Below are 15,278 nucleotides of genomic sequence, written 5' to 3' on the forward strand. Positions count from 1 at the left end.
TGTCTCAGCTACAAGATTTTAAAGCCTTTTACACGCAAGGGCGTTTATAATAACAATGAGATTTTCTAATATATAGCATGTAATAATAATAATAATGCTAATAGACTTAAAGCAGGGAGGAGGTGGCCATAACATAAAAAGTTAACTTTGAAACCTGTAATTAGATTTTGTTTTTAACTTGCTCGAGAGCTTTTTAATATTGTGCCAAAGCAATTTTGGCACAAACAAAAGGCGCTCCCTCCACCACTCTGCAAATGAGAACTTATTTTACATCTAACATTGCTACAGAAGTGCTTTGAGATGCAAACGCACGTCACTTTTTATAGCGTGAAATGCGTGCGCACTGGACCTATTTGCTTTGAAGTTTTCTTAAACAAGCTGCAGGATTAAAGCGACTGTTTCATGTAGCTATGCTGGGGCATACGCTCACACGCACAGAACTAAACCACTGTGCATCTGCTGCAGAGGAACATCCTGCCCCACACAGACTAGCATGCTCGTCTGTCACATTCAAACCCATGTCTGAACCACAGGAAATACGTAAAACACGCACACACATAGACACGAGTGCATGCATGCACAGACGCACAGGTAATAATAAAACACGGTGATACCGTTTTGACACACTTGCTGCAGCTCTGCAAAGTAAAACATGCAGTTATGCAGAAAATGCACAAATTACACAGGAGTTATGTTTCAGTGGTAACCATAAATGGAGACATGGAGTAGAAAAACCTATATCACAGCTTTCCACCTGTGTTAGTGCAGGAGATCCCGATGAGGTCAATGGGATGAATTGGGTTTGTGGGTTAAGACCGTGGCCTGTGCTATTCTGGTCTGACTGGGGCTGAGCTGTGTGCGTGTGTGCTGAGAGTTGGGGCATTTGGGGTAAATGAGGTCTTGGGTTTACGGGTGCTTTTATGTGAGGCTGCAGCACTTCAGCCTCCAGCTGCTCCACTGCCATGATGTGGTGCCTCTGTGCACCTCAAAGCTGAGCGTAAATTTACCACTCTGGTGAATACAAGTGTTTCACAGAGCACACAGCACAATGTGATAAGCACTCTGAAGCAAAACATCATAAAAGCAGGAGGCGCTCGGTGGAGTGTTTAGTGCCATCTTTTTTATCACTCCTCTTCCTGCTTTGATTTTCAAAGTAATAGCAGCTAATGTTTAACAGGCAACATGTCACAGGAAGCAGAGTGCATCTGATATTAATGCACACAATTCTGTATCTATAAATACAAGAATAAATACTTTTGCATGCTTTCCACACTGACTAAAGCCGCTGTGTGTGCAGGCGTCAGCTCCAGACGCTGAGGAGCAGCGATGCTGTCAGAGAATCTGCCAGAAGCTGACAACGCTGCCAAGAAATTAAATTAAGGAATTAAATTAAAGTAAATTCAATTAAATTCATTATTTGTTGGATCAGCTCATCAAATTTTTGGTAAACCTGGCATCTTTTAGCGATTCCCTGACACACAACATCCCAGCTCCAGGAAGTAACAAACACACCAGCTGGAGAGCTGATTGAAGAATCTATTCATAGATTTGTCAGCTACGCCTTTTTTCTTAAATATTTGCTCGCTCGATATGTAAATACTAGAATAAAAATAAATAAGTAAATGTATTGATCGGCTGGAAGGTGAAGCAGACATGTCAGATTCTTTAAAATGGAGATTGTGAGCGTGAATCTTGATGAGTCCACCTGACGAACTACAAGCATAAGACATACTCTGTGTTATCAATTTAATAACATAAACACTGCAACTTAATGATATTATTAGACCAGAATAGAAAATGATGATGAAAACAGCACTTTGATTGGAAATCAATAATCACCATCGTTAACTCAAAGAAGCTTTTAGCTGCTCGTCTTTTCTTCATTTTTAAGAACAATTAATCCACAAATATTGTTCTAAAATACAAAAAGCGCTTCAGTTTAAAGAGATATGTGGATATATGGAGGTTTAAACTATTCCTATAGTTTCTTTATTTGTACCTGTTACAGCTGCTTTTAATAAATATGGAAGTAGAAGGTTACAGTGATGTAGCACTTCTGACTGTAAAATATTAAATCTGCTTTTTCTTTAAGTACTTTTACTTCTTAGCTTTTATCCACTCAATTAGCCTTGGGGGGGGGGCTCAAACCCCTGCTGGTGCCTTTTGGCTTCCTGTTCGACCTGGTGACCCCAGCGCCCCAAGATTTTAAATGATTTTAAGTGGAATCATTTTCACACTCCATTCCTGTTTAACTGATTCAGGTGAAGTCACTGTTTATTTTCATTAGAATTAATAATGAAAATTTTAATTCTAATGAAAACAGATTATAAATGGAACGTGTTCCTCTTTAAAACTTCAGTCTGAAGAATCACTGCGGTGTGATGTGATTATTGGGACAGAATGCATTGATTTCCACTGCGTTTCATTAAATCCACTGAAGGAGCCGTCAGCGTTCAGCCTGCGCCGCTCTCTGCCAGCGGCTGCGTGAAGCTTTTGAATCAACCTGCTGTGAAGGAAGCTGGATGCTCGGTCTTTGTGTTGGCACGGTTTCTGAATAACAGGAAGAGCTTTGGTTAAGGGGGTCGGATGGAGACTTTACTGCTTGTACACACGGTAAATATGCCTTAAAGAGTCGCAGCAGCAGGTGCCAGTGGCACTGAAGGAATACAGCTACATCCCTCTCCTGGCAGCTGCAACAAAGTTGAGCTTTAATCTCATCTGTCCTCACTCAGCTTATCAGCGCTGATCTAACGCAGTGTCAGCTTTCTCCAGAAATATCCTCACGGCAGAGGAGCACTTCTCCTTTTATTCAGCAGCCACAGGTTAGCGTACACTGTGCAGCAGCGCTCCTCTGGATCTCTGGGACACGGCCTGCTGCACAGTGTGTGGCGACACGGCGCCCCCTCCGCCCCCCCCCCTCTCAGTGTGGTTACCACAGTCTCCATGTCTGCTGGAGCCAATAAATAAATAATGGGCCCAGCGATCACTTCCAACGGTGATACTGCATGCTAAAAACCGCTGCATCTGGGAGTGCCTCGCTGACAGTGAAAACAACAACACGAGCACACACACACACACAGACACACTACACAGATTACTGCTGAGCTGGTAACACCGAACTTATTTCTCATGCAGCTGCAACTTTCCTTCCTACGAACTCTCTCTAGAGTAACGGCTTCAGCTGCTGCCCAGTTTATCTGAAGTGTGACAAGTTAGGAATTTTTTAGGTTTTTTATTTGTTTCTTGCATGGACTTATGCCCAGTTCCTCTTTGGGGTGCCAGTGCTTGAGAATTTCCAGAAGCGTTTTGAGTTATATGTAAAGTTTTAATGTAAGGTCAACATAGACTGTCTCTGAGGCTATTTATACATGAAATATGTGCAATTTAATAAATGACACACTGTAAGAAACCGCTGTACAAACACGGGAGATTTCTTTGTGAATCATTAAAATACCACAGGTGCTCTAACTTAATCTTAAGTTTTACCAACTTTCTGTAAAAACAAAGAAATCTTATTTTTTTTACAATAATTTAATATTTTGTTTCCTCACAATAGGATACATTAGGAAGATACATTTTACAATATAATACAGTAACTTTTTCTTTGTTTAGCTCCTAAGACTCACGGGGATGCAACTGCTCAAGTTCAAATCGTTAATCTGAGAACGCTGTGATATTATTTCAGTTATTTTGTGGCCGAGAACAGCATCAAAGTTTAGTTATCGCTGCAGCGATTAATCACGTCCGAGCCATAACGAGCCTCATAACGAGGGCAGATATTAAAGTGTTTAATATGGAAATACTCAGAAATTCACACACAGCTAATATAAGGAAAAAAAACCTGAGTGGACAGCTGAGGATGTTCGGTGGCTTTATGGCAACTTAACAGTTAAAAAACTGTTGATTTACAGTAAGGAGCTTTATCGTAATAAACTGTTTTTGCAGAATACAAAACAAAATCCCACCGCAAACAAAACTCACTTTACTGTAATTTGACAGTGAAATCTGACTGAGTACTGAGAGCAAACAGGGGTACCGGTAAGGGAATGAGCACTGTAATATAATTAAAATAAAATCAGGACAATGAGGTGTGAGTGAGAAGTCAGGACACTGGACCCGTGCACGCAGCCCAAAAATGGGCTCCCATGGCCTCTGCTAGAGGCAGGCAGGATCATGGTGTTTGATGCAATGACGGCCACTTCATTATAAAAGCCTCCTCAAGTCCCACGCTGCATTCCACGTTTATGGGGAACATATGGGGAAGCCTGCAATTTTTAGACCACAAAATAAGCCCCTTTGCAGCTGGACGCACGACCGCACTGGGTCCTTTTTGCTTGCGAGCCACACCCGAGAGGCGTAGGACCACTGACAGTGATTAAACCACCACAGTTTTCTCAGCAAAACAGGAGTTATATTAAGCTTAAATACAGGGGCTTGATAAACAAGGCCTGGGCAGGGGAAAAAAAGGATTGAGAGGAAGACAGCCACAATAATCTTCAGACTATTTTCCCCTCACGGTCATGGGCAGTGCAAAGCCATGAGATACATTTCAAAACATGAAGCAGATGTTTACCTAGACAAAGAAGAAAAAACACACAGCAGACTGAGGCCTCGATTCCAGCCCTTTCTTCAAATGTCAAGTTTGGACAACACTACAATGGAGCGAGTTCCCACTCTTGCTCAATGCTGTGGGATGATTCTGTGTCTGTGTGTGTGTGTGTGTGTGTGTGTTTTTAGTTTTTCCTTCATTTCTCAGTGAAAATCCAGATGCAGTGTCTTTGTTTCCACAAGTGCACAAAAACAAGGAAATTGACAATAATCTGAAACAGTCTGCCCGTTTGGAAACAAACAGCAGAAAAAATATTTCTCACTTATATGAAATCTGAAGAAGAAAACATGACTGATTACCAGCAGCGTGTCTCACTTGCGCAGCCACATTAAATGATTATAAATGGAACCAACCACAAGGCTCTATACTGTGATGCCGGCACTCTGCGCCCCGGAGCATCCTCCTGCCGACAGACGGGACCGAAGCTCCAAACGCACCAGCTACCTTTTAGTAACCCTGTGACCCTAACCCTAATGGGACAGTACAGGATGAAGACAGTACAAATTCTAGCTAGCACTCACTGAAAACTGTTTACATTGTTTCAAAAAAAAGGCACGTTTCTTGTTAAGGGTTAAGGTTTGGAGCTAGGGCTGGGGTCTGACCTCCCAGGGTTAAAGCATCTGAAGTATAGTTCTATAGAAAGGTTTGGTAGCCCTGTCTGTGGATTTGCAGGGAGCAGGTTTTCCCCTCCGGGCCTGTGTGACTGCACTACCTCTTGTTCAGCAGGGAGACATAGAGCTGTAATCTGTCCCTGGGCTGGCAGGCCAGGGCCGAGGCCATGTCGGGAGGCAGCGGAGGTGTTAGAAGAGGAAGCTCCGCTGTGTGTGAGGTTAAGTCGGAGGCCTATAGTGGCCGCATGGACGGACTGATAAAAGCCCTGGGGCCACGGCTGTGGCCTCAGCATTCGGCCACACTCGCTGACACGCCGTGTCATTTAGCCCGCGCTGCCGCCTAACTCAACGGCAACTGCTCATTTACAGGGCAGTGCGGGCTACCAGGAAGAGCGGCAAACTCTCTCTCTCTCTCTCTCACACACACACACACACACGCACACACACACACACGTTCAGAACATGGTACTGTATATACGCATACAAACACATGCTGTGGTCCATGCTGCAGGTTTGTCCAGCAATTAGCAGATGTGGGCTGACATCCATACACAGAGAGGTGTCAAACAGAAACAGAACAGAAACATGCACGCAGCCGCGCACGCGCACACACAGGTTTCCAGGGAAAGCAAGCGGGTCACATGAGTGACCAGACGGTGGTTTGGGTCTGTTGTCCCACGGCCAGACATGGTCAGTGTGTCACTAAGAGACGGGAGAAAGGAGAGAGGAAGTGAGGATCCCGGAGGTTTGCAAATGCCAGTTATTTGCACACACATGCAGATGCTGTAGTTCGCCAGCTTCACACTATCGCAGCAAACATGCTCACAAGAGACGCCACGGCTGAGCGGGGTAACAAATGAAACCGTAAAAAAATAGTTTTGGTATTAAAGGTTTCCTGAACTTGTATTTTAAATATGCAAATTAAATGTTATCTAAGTATATTTGTATATATTCCACAAGAACACTGAAATTCAGTTTGAAACCAACATTTCATTTAATAATATGGCTTCATTAGAGTTGAAGGCTTTGACAAAAAAAAAAAAAGTGAAAGCCGAAGAAATAAAACATCCCCAAATCTCTATTAACCATCTTTTTTGCCTGCAGTGCCGCGCCTCAATTTCTCTCGCAGTCTGAAACAACATGAGTCATTTCCTGTTTTGCTCATAACTATAGATGAAACTTCCAAATAAATAGCTTTAAAATCTCCAAAAATAATGCAGCCTGTGATATACTATCACATATCAGGCTCGCAGCGTTCAGGTAACACAGGCAGCCACATCAGTGAGCACTTTTCCGTTCTTAAATTCAACCTAGAAAATGAAAAAGTGTGAAAACCACAATCAGGTTAAATCGCTTTGCACTTTCACAGCTGAATGAGACTTCAGTTGCCCACAAATACTAAAGTTTTATAAAAATATCTATTACATAAGGAAGTAAAGGCTTTAAAAAAAAAAAAAAAAAAGGAGCACATGTCTAATATTTAGATGTGTTATGAGGTGAACTGTAGCTAAAGATTTGTGACATATGGAGGTTCAGATGTGTCAGGATTAAATGTACATAAATCTAAAAGAGGGCAAAAGAGAACTTCAAAGACAGATGGCAGGGAAGAGAACCGAGGCAGAGTCGAGCCGTTCTGCTTCTGATGAGACTCAGATTATGATACTATCAAGTGGTAAGTGAGGGTGGAGGTTTTGCAGGCCCAAAACCACCGGTTCTTACAAACACAGATGTGCCGTGAGTCAGACAAACAGAAAACTAGCACAGGACATACATACACAGAGGAGAACAGCGTGCTCAGTGCTGTTCGGCAGTTAGAGACACACTTTCCTGTCTCCTGAAGCCACAGCTATCTCTCATTTTCTGTTTCTCCTCATCTCATTCAGTCCTGTCTTTCTCTCTCCTGTGTTTGTGTTGGGCTTAATACATCTGAATGTCTCTCCAGCTCCTCTGCAGTGGTTTTTCGTGCTCTTTCTGCAAACCTCAGTGAGCCACAGTGGCGCAGGCCGCTGCCTGGTTTGAACTCAAAAGAAAATAGAATATTTCCAAAACTTGGACGACCAATGAAAAGTGAGAATGAAGACGGCGAGTCAGAGAAGAAGAACCATGGAAAGTACAACCCGAAAAAGAGAAACCAGAGAAAAGGCAAAGACGATAGGAGAAGACAGGAGGGAGGGGAAGGAGGGTGGGAGGGAAAGGCCCGGTGACCTCACGTGACATGTGACGTGGGCTCCACCACTCACGGAGGGGAGTGTGTGTCTGTGTGGAGGATGGCGAGGAGGATGCAGATAGACTGTGGCTTTTAGCCTTTTACTAGCACTGACGCTCCAGTCAGGCCGCCACCATCGTGGAAGAAAAAGAAAGAGACAGACCACGCCAACAAGCAGGCTGGCTAACCTCAGACCTTCAGGCCACTGATAGACCACCACAAAACCGGCCCTCCCCGTCACTCTGCTCGCACCACCCGGGCACCGTTAGGTGGGCCCCCTCTCATCTCCAGCCCTGGTGAGTCCACCTCCGCACCTGGAGACGCAAATGTTGGTGCCTTTGTTTAAACTTTGTTTCTCTCTCAGCCACAGTTGCCGTTTCTTCTTTTCTTTCTCCCTCTGACCCTCTTCTCTTCTCTTGTCTCTCTCTCTCAAATGTCTTGTGGTGCTGCTGCTAACACATGCTGCTGCTCTCTCTGCAAGCTTGTGGCTTGGGATTCCTGTGGTAGTCACAAACCCTAGATTCTTGGTTGCAAAGAGTCTCAGAGCTCCAGGAGTTTTGTCCTCTTGTGCTCTCCTTCCTCCCCTCACTTCTTTTTATGCTACTCTTTTATTTTTGTGCTTCAATCCTCGTTTTTTTTTTTTTTTCGTCCCCCCCTCCTCCCCTCCCCTCTCAGAGGTCTGTGGAGATTGACTGCTCCACACCATTCTGGCTTCTCTGTCATGGCATCCAACAGCATCTTTGACTCCTTCTCCAACTACAGCAGCAGTCTACTGAGAGGTAAGAGCTGATCCTCCCCTCTCCCCTCCACTCACACTCTGACCAGTTGTTTTGAATGTGAAGCGCTGACATTTACCACATTGAAGTGTGAGAGCTGGTTGCTTCTTGTAGCGTGTGAATGCATTTATCCGTCTGTCACGTGTGCTGAAATAGGTTCATAAAGCAGGATGGGATTTGCACAGTAGCCCTCATCCACTTGACTGATACGTCCCATAAAGGCCTCTCAGCTCAGTGTTTTCTGCAGGCTTGATGGAGTGGTGCCATAATGGGATTCTCACCACAGACATTCATTATCAAGTGAAACTCGGTGCTCTCTCAGTGAGAATACGAGCTCAGAGGCTCCATGTGACTGGGCCCTTTACTGGAACACGGCAATACAATAAAAGAGCAAAGAAGAAACATATTAGGCTCTCTCGCTCTGCTTTACTTCCAGGAGGTACTTTTGGTCTGTGTGGTGAGGTGAGTGCACTATACTCGGCGACGCTTAACGCCAGCCTCAATGAAGGAGCCATTTGTTGCCATGGCAATTCCAATCAGCCGGTTTTTATTTGCAGTCGAGTGCTCGAGAAAAGGAGAGAGGCAGAAACGTTCACCTGATTTTGATACTTGTGTTTATTCCTGTAAGTGACAGTAACACAAAAATGAAGTAGTCAGTCTTCACAGTCAAGCTGTTAATCTGATGGCGGCTGAGTTGTTCTCACTGTTCCTCACACAACCACTGAGACAGCCACTGAAAGGCAGCAGGAAAAAAAAAACCCTCCCAATTAAGGCCTTGTTGCCGTGTTAATTAGAGACAGCCACAGGAGAAGCACTACCAGTTGGTAATTGTTTGCAGAGTATATCTTAAAATCTCCGGAGCCTCACACACTGTACATCTGTCTCTCACATGAGAACGATCCTCTGATATCCTCAGTGGAACCGCACTGACAGGAGATGATGTTCAAGTGTTCACTCAGGCATTTATAGTTTCCTCATGACAACTCCCAGGCCCCCCTTTTCTTCTCTATAACCGCTGGATCTGCATCCCTTTATCTACTCACCGTTTACAGATCAGCGTGTCACCAACTTCACGGTTCACGCCTGCTGTCTTTTAACCTCTAACGTAACGTGCTTTTGGGGACCTGATTTTGTTTTTGAACCCTAGCAGAGCGATGAGGCGGCAGTAGGAGGTGGTTAGGTCGGGGGGGGGTGGGTGATCAAATATTGGAAATCATTAGTGAATATGCAATATCCTTTTACAGTTCGCTCTGTCAGGAGACTGAAACCGAACTGCGAGAGAACAAAGGCCAAGGCTCATTAAATCTCCCGGTCTAATCTGAAAGCATTTCAAACCAGGACTACCTCATGTAAGCAAAATACCCCGGCGGTTAGTTTAACAACTTGCATTACACAGGGAAAGCAATTTGGCTGAGGCGCTCGTTTTTAGACTCAAATCAAACTGAAATTAAGAGGAACGGTTACAGAAAATCAAGAAGACTGTTAAATGTCTGGCTTCCTGAGCTCTGACTTTAATACAGCGCGACACGAAGCTTATGGAAATACTGTATTCAGCTCCTCAGCAGTCAGGAAACACCACCGTAAGCAGCATCTCATTCATTTAGAAGAACACAGTTTTTGGTTTTCTAATCATGCTGCATGATTAGATAAAAAAAAAAACAAAAAAAAAAACACAATCACCAAAATATCAGCACTGTACACACAGTATCAGACTATAAGTGTTGTATTGGTAGCTTTAGATATTTCAACCGATCTCACAGTGCAGACAGACAACACATGTGATGTGCAACATCAGATGCACTTCGCGTGAGAAGCGAGAGGACGCCTCACCTCAGAAACCTCAGTCCTCCGCTAAAGTTCAGGGAGACACAAAAACACACACACACACACACACACACACAGCAAGTCACAAAGGGAACAGACACGTTGCGCTCATCGACTTTAACTCAGTGCAGATCACAAGAAAAGGCTAATAGTCTGATAGCACGTTGTGAAAGAAAGGCAGAGAGGGAGAGCTTTGCGACATGTAATCTGATGCAGACTCGCAGAGCTGCTGCAGTTTGCTGATAATAACCACAATGAGGCTACACCTGCTAACCCTCACACATCAGCACCACTGTTTAATCAGAGAACAGCATTTCAGAGACACTTTACCTTTAAAAGAAAAAAAACCAAACAAAAACAGTAGCTCCTAAAAAAGCACCGGACTTTCCCCCCCGTGAAGCAGAGCCGTATAAACTTCACCGAGTTTTCCCATCCTGACGCACCGGCAGCGTTTGCATCAGGTGGAGTACCTGGTTTACAGCAGCTGTGTGGTGGGTCATTTCCTTGGCTCAACATCTGTCACCACATTTCCCTCCGCTTGGAAGGGCCACCGTGTTCCCTGCAGGCTGTTTTATAGTCAAGGGTCCAATTTTTTATTTTTTTTTACCCTGCTGGGAGCCAGCTCCCTTTGTGGCAGAGAAAAAGGCCTCAGTTTATTAGGGTGGGAATGGTTTTATATGTTTGGCTTATTGAGCTGCATGAATGGAAGTGAAGACTTGTGTGTGAGAAACGCGCCATGCCTCACCAGATTTGTAGCCGGGTTATTTTGGAGGCTTCTGGGAGGTGGTCTTGTTTGTTCTACAAGTGTTAGGAAGGGGAAAAAGCCAGTGTGAGAAAAATACCCTTTATAAGCATCAAAATGAATCATTCACAGAGGATAAAACTCAAGATGAATTTCTGCCCCAGAACCACTGACAAATAAAAAAAAGACTTATCCAGTAGCTCCAAAAAAAAAAAAAAAAAAAAGGCTATAAATTTAACTGAACACATGGCTGGTCTCTGCTTAATTTATTAATAACAAGTCACATGGTGCAGATTTTTTTTTCTCCTCTCTTAAATTAACATGCTTGATTGGAGCCCGTTCAAAAGCCTGCAGAGTGCGAGGCCCCCCGAGTGACGCCAAAACAAAAAGCCTGGCTGAGCTGGCTGAAATCTGTAACAAGATATTAAGAGTTTCAATATTTAAAGTGAAAGCAAATAATAGAAAACGCATGACAGCCACAGAGCGGCGAAACCCTGTCTCCAATTTAGCCCAGTATAATATCTATTTATAAAACTCTGAAGGCATATTGGATGGAAGGAGCTCTCTGGACTTGATTAGGGCTGTAAACGTTTTTGGAGGTACTTATTTACTTTTTGGTCCGTCTCGCTGCTTTCACCGGCTGTCAACACGACGTTATGGGGAACACTTTCGGGGGGTTGCCAGTAAAGATGGCTTCCAGGTAGAGAGGGGGCGTGCTGATTATGTGGTCGACTAATCCTAAATGCGCCTCCGTCCTCGCAGACTTTTGGCTGAAAACACCAGCTCTGCACCGGTCAAGGTTAAAGTTGTGTTAAGTGTAGTAGTAAATACAATTTTCTGGTGGTTAGCAAGCGACCACAGGGGCCAAATTCTTTGCAGCCAATCTGATAATATGGATTTGTGCTTTAAAGTTTTCTCTGACTGAACGGAAAAAAAAAAAAAAAAGAAGCGGTCTGAAAGGTTGAGCAACTTCTTTCAATAAACACTCCCGGCATGTTTCTGTGAATCTGCTGGAAAGTAAACTGGAGGTGTGCTGACTGAGAGGCAGCAGCCCGCGACGGGTGGAAATGATCTGAGGCTGCTGTGACATTCAGCTCTTTGCATGTTAAACTCTGATGTGACCATGCACTGCTGCTGTGACAGCGCTCAACCTCTGCAAAGGTATTACTAAGAACATCCGACCTGAGGTCTGCAGCAAGAGGACTGGAAATGCACCTCAGCCTTACATAAGAATTAAAGAGGTTTTTTAAAATAAAAAAAGGTTTGAAAATTTCCTGATATGATGCAAGTGATGTCAGAGGAATTTATGATGTCTAGACAAGCTTCTTCAGGAACTATATGTCTGCAGGAAAATGTGCAGACTTTGAAAATGCTCGTATAATTGGATAATGAGGTGGAAATGATCACAATATAAAATTCTTGAGCTTGATTTCTAAAAAGTAATGCTCATACCGGATGAGGCTCTTCAGCTCCTGTGAGTCACCTCTTTACGGTTAATTTGCTTCACTTACGAGCTGATAATATTTCATATAAACTCTTACGTTAAAATGATTAAATCCACATAACTGTTATTAGACTCTTCATGATCTCATCATCCTGTATAGCGGACGACTAAATTAAGAAAAAGCTCCTCTGGCCATTCAGATTCTGAATTTTGTTTTAAACCTACGCCCTAAACCACAGGCCGGCCCCACAGCTCATTACATGGCAAGGCTGGGATTGTAGAAAAACAGGAGTATTATTGTAAGCTAATTTATGTATTATTAACCTAAATTTATGCAGTTATTATGCCGTGGATGGAATTTGCTTGCAATTTTTGGCAAAACTGGAAGCAAGATAAACAATTCTGAGCGAAACCTGAAATCAGCATTTGTTTCATGGCAGTTTGTTTTCAGTAACTTCGGCTGCAATTAGAGAGCCGCGTCCTGAGCTCGACTCAGATGAAGAAGACTTGTTGTTTGGACCCCTCCCTGCGTCCTCAGACACATGCTGTCAACAGCATCCTTTCAGCTCAAGTAAAAAAGGAGGCAAAGCAAAAAGTGCCTGTGACTAAGCGCAGCGCTGATTCCTGAGCACTCTTGTTTTTAACATTACAGTTGCATTCTAACCCACAAATTACTTTAATGGGCGGGCATGGGTCTGCTCTGCAGCACATAAAGTGACTCAAACTTATGGAGATCCCACATGTTCAGGAACATATCAGCAGACAGAAACTGCAGTTTCTTTTTTTTTTCTTTTAATGAAATGAAGTGAGTGTTTTACTTTATCACGAGTGAAAGGCCAGAAAAGCTCTGAGGACTGAAAGCGATGTTTTTCACTGTCCTCCACACTGAATCTTCACATTATGAGCAACTTTAATCGTGCTCAAAACATCCTTATGGCCTATCCTCCTTCCCATAAGCAATAAAGAAAACACTTAATTACGGTGGAGAAAAAAATGCAGATAATGATAGGATGTGAGCGGCTGCAGGCTATGAAATGTTTTCTGAATCCTCCATTTTCCCAGAATTTTTTTTTCTCGACTTGTTTACATACAGCTAATTGTCATTGCTGCAATAAAACATGTTTTTTGGGTTGCTTCTTCCCTCCCCTCAAACATAACTTTAACCGCAGGGAATTGATTTTTGTGGAAACAGCATTTCAAAAATGGGATTTTAGTTTTCTCTTAGCCTGCTCATCGGGGGGAACAAATGAGTGACGGTGCTGCAGTAATGGGCCACCTAATTGTGCTTTTATCTGTGCACTGAAAGGGGGGGGGGGGGGGGGTATCACTATGACCAAAATATTAGTCAGGCATCGTGGGAAATATCTGCAGTCTGGGACGAAATGACTGACACCTCTCATACAGCGTCGGGACTTCAATTTGAAATAGCAGCCAGTTAGCTTAGCGTAGCAGGCCTGCCTCTGGCTTTAACACATTTTATTTCACAAATAGAAAAACTGAAGAGTAAAAATGACAGTTGGCATTATGTGTCTGGCTGTTTTGTGGTCAGATTCAGTGTTGTCTGAAAGGCTCAGTGATGAGGAAGTCACAGCGTCTGGATAAGAAACAGTCTGACCCCCCCCCACTCCCGTAAAACCCAAAATTTGTCTACGCTTTTTTTCTTAAGTGCATTTCCCACAATGTTTGGCTACTGATTTAAAAAAGGACGTTTCCTTAAATTAATTTAAATGTACGATCTACTTCCTCCACAAACGCTGCCCGTATTTTATTTCTGTTTGTCTGCATTGTGAAACTTCATGCAGGATTAAGATAATAATCTCCTGTCCCTGTTCTGCAGCAGGTTTGTGCCCTGAAGTAAACTTTGGGAGCCTGTACTTTCTCTGCAGCTGCTCACTTCTGTATTATTTCAGTAGGAAACACCATGCCAGGGATTCCCCCTCAGCTGTGCAGCAGAAGTGGCCCCTCCATTTCTTCTCCTTAGTCTGTCTGCGCTGAGGTCACTCTGTCTGCTGCAAATACCGTTCTCACGATCGCGGCCGTCACGAGCGTAAACGTACAGACGGGTAGTGACATGTATATCGAAGTCCACCGCCTGGCTCCTCCCCGTGCTGAGTCAGAGAGGAGCAGTGCATTTCAACATGATGACTGTGACGTTTTCCTGCTGTAAATGCTGTCTGACCTCACCATAATAGCCGGTCAGGACTAACATATGGTCTCCTGATGCCTTAGTCCAGCAGAATCACCCACATGGTGACTAAACACAGAAGACTTAACAGAAAAATATCAGCAACCGCCTTCATGATTTTATAAGGTGCTGCAAGCTTCAAAAAATATTTAACCGACTACTGTGTACTGTGGTTACTACTGTAATGTCAGCACTGAGAGTTTGGAACCAAATAAGCATTTCCTGAGAGGCTGTAAAACTTACAGAAAATCTTGAGTGTGACCCGGAGAGGGACTCGGTTAATTTCTGGAAGGAGAGAGATTGTTTTCTGATAGACATGAGATGATCCAGAAGTGGCCCCCCCAAACTTCTTCATCTGAAGTAGAGCTGCCCCTAAAGCCCAGCGAGATGGAGTCAACAAACCTTTCCACGAAGACCACTTCTCATTTTAAAATGCATTCATCTAAACTACAAGTTGATTACTTTCACTTTACCATGGATTAGGTATGGTTAAAAAATGCATCCATCCACTAAACTGTTCCGGCTGACTTTTGGTAAGAGGCGGTGTCCGCAGTGTGCCCCCCAACCGGTCCCAGCAGATGACCCCCCCTCCCTGAGCCTGGTTCTGCTGGAGGTTTCTTCCTGTTAAAGGGAGTTTTTCCTTCTCACTGTCACCAAGTGCTGTCTAAGCTGCAGGCCATTATGGACAATGGCTCCCACCCACTCTACAACACAGTGATGGGACACAGGAGCACATTCAGTGCAAGACTCATCCCACCAAAATGCACCACAGGAGGTCATTTCTACCTGTGGCCATCAGACTCTATAACTCCTCCCTTAATAGGTGACACTGTGGTTCATCAGTGTCATTCGTTTATCAGTATTCATTTGGTATGTGTGCC

The sequence above is a fragment of the Archocentrus centrarchus genome, chromosome 22 (genome assembly GCF_007364275.1).
Source record: "Archocentrus centrarchus isolate MPI-CPG fArcCen1 chromosome 22, fArcCen1, whole genome shotgun sequence".
Classification (NCBI taxonomy): Eukaryota; Metazoa; Chordata; class Actinopteri; order Cichliformes; family Cichlidae; genus Archocentrus; species Archocentrus centrarchus.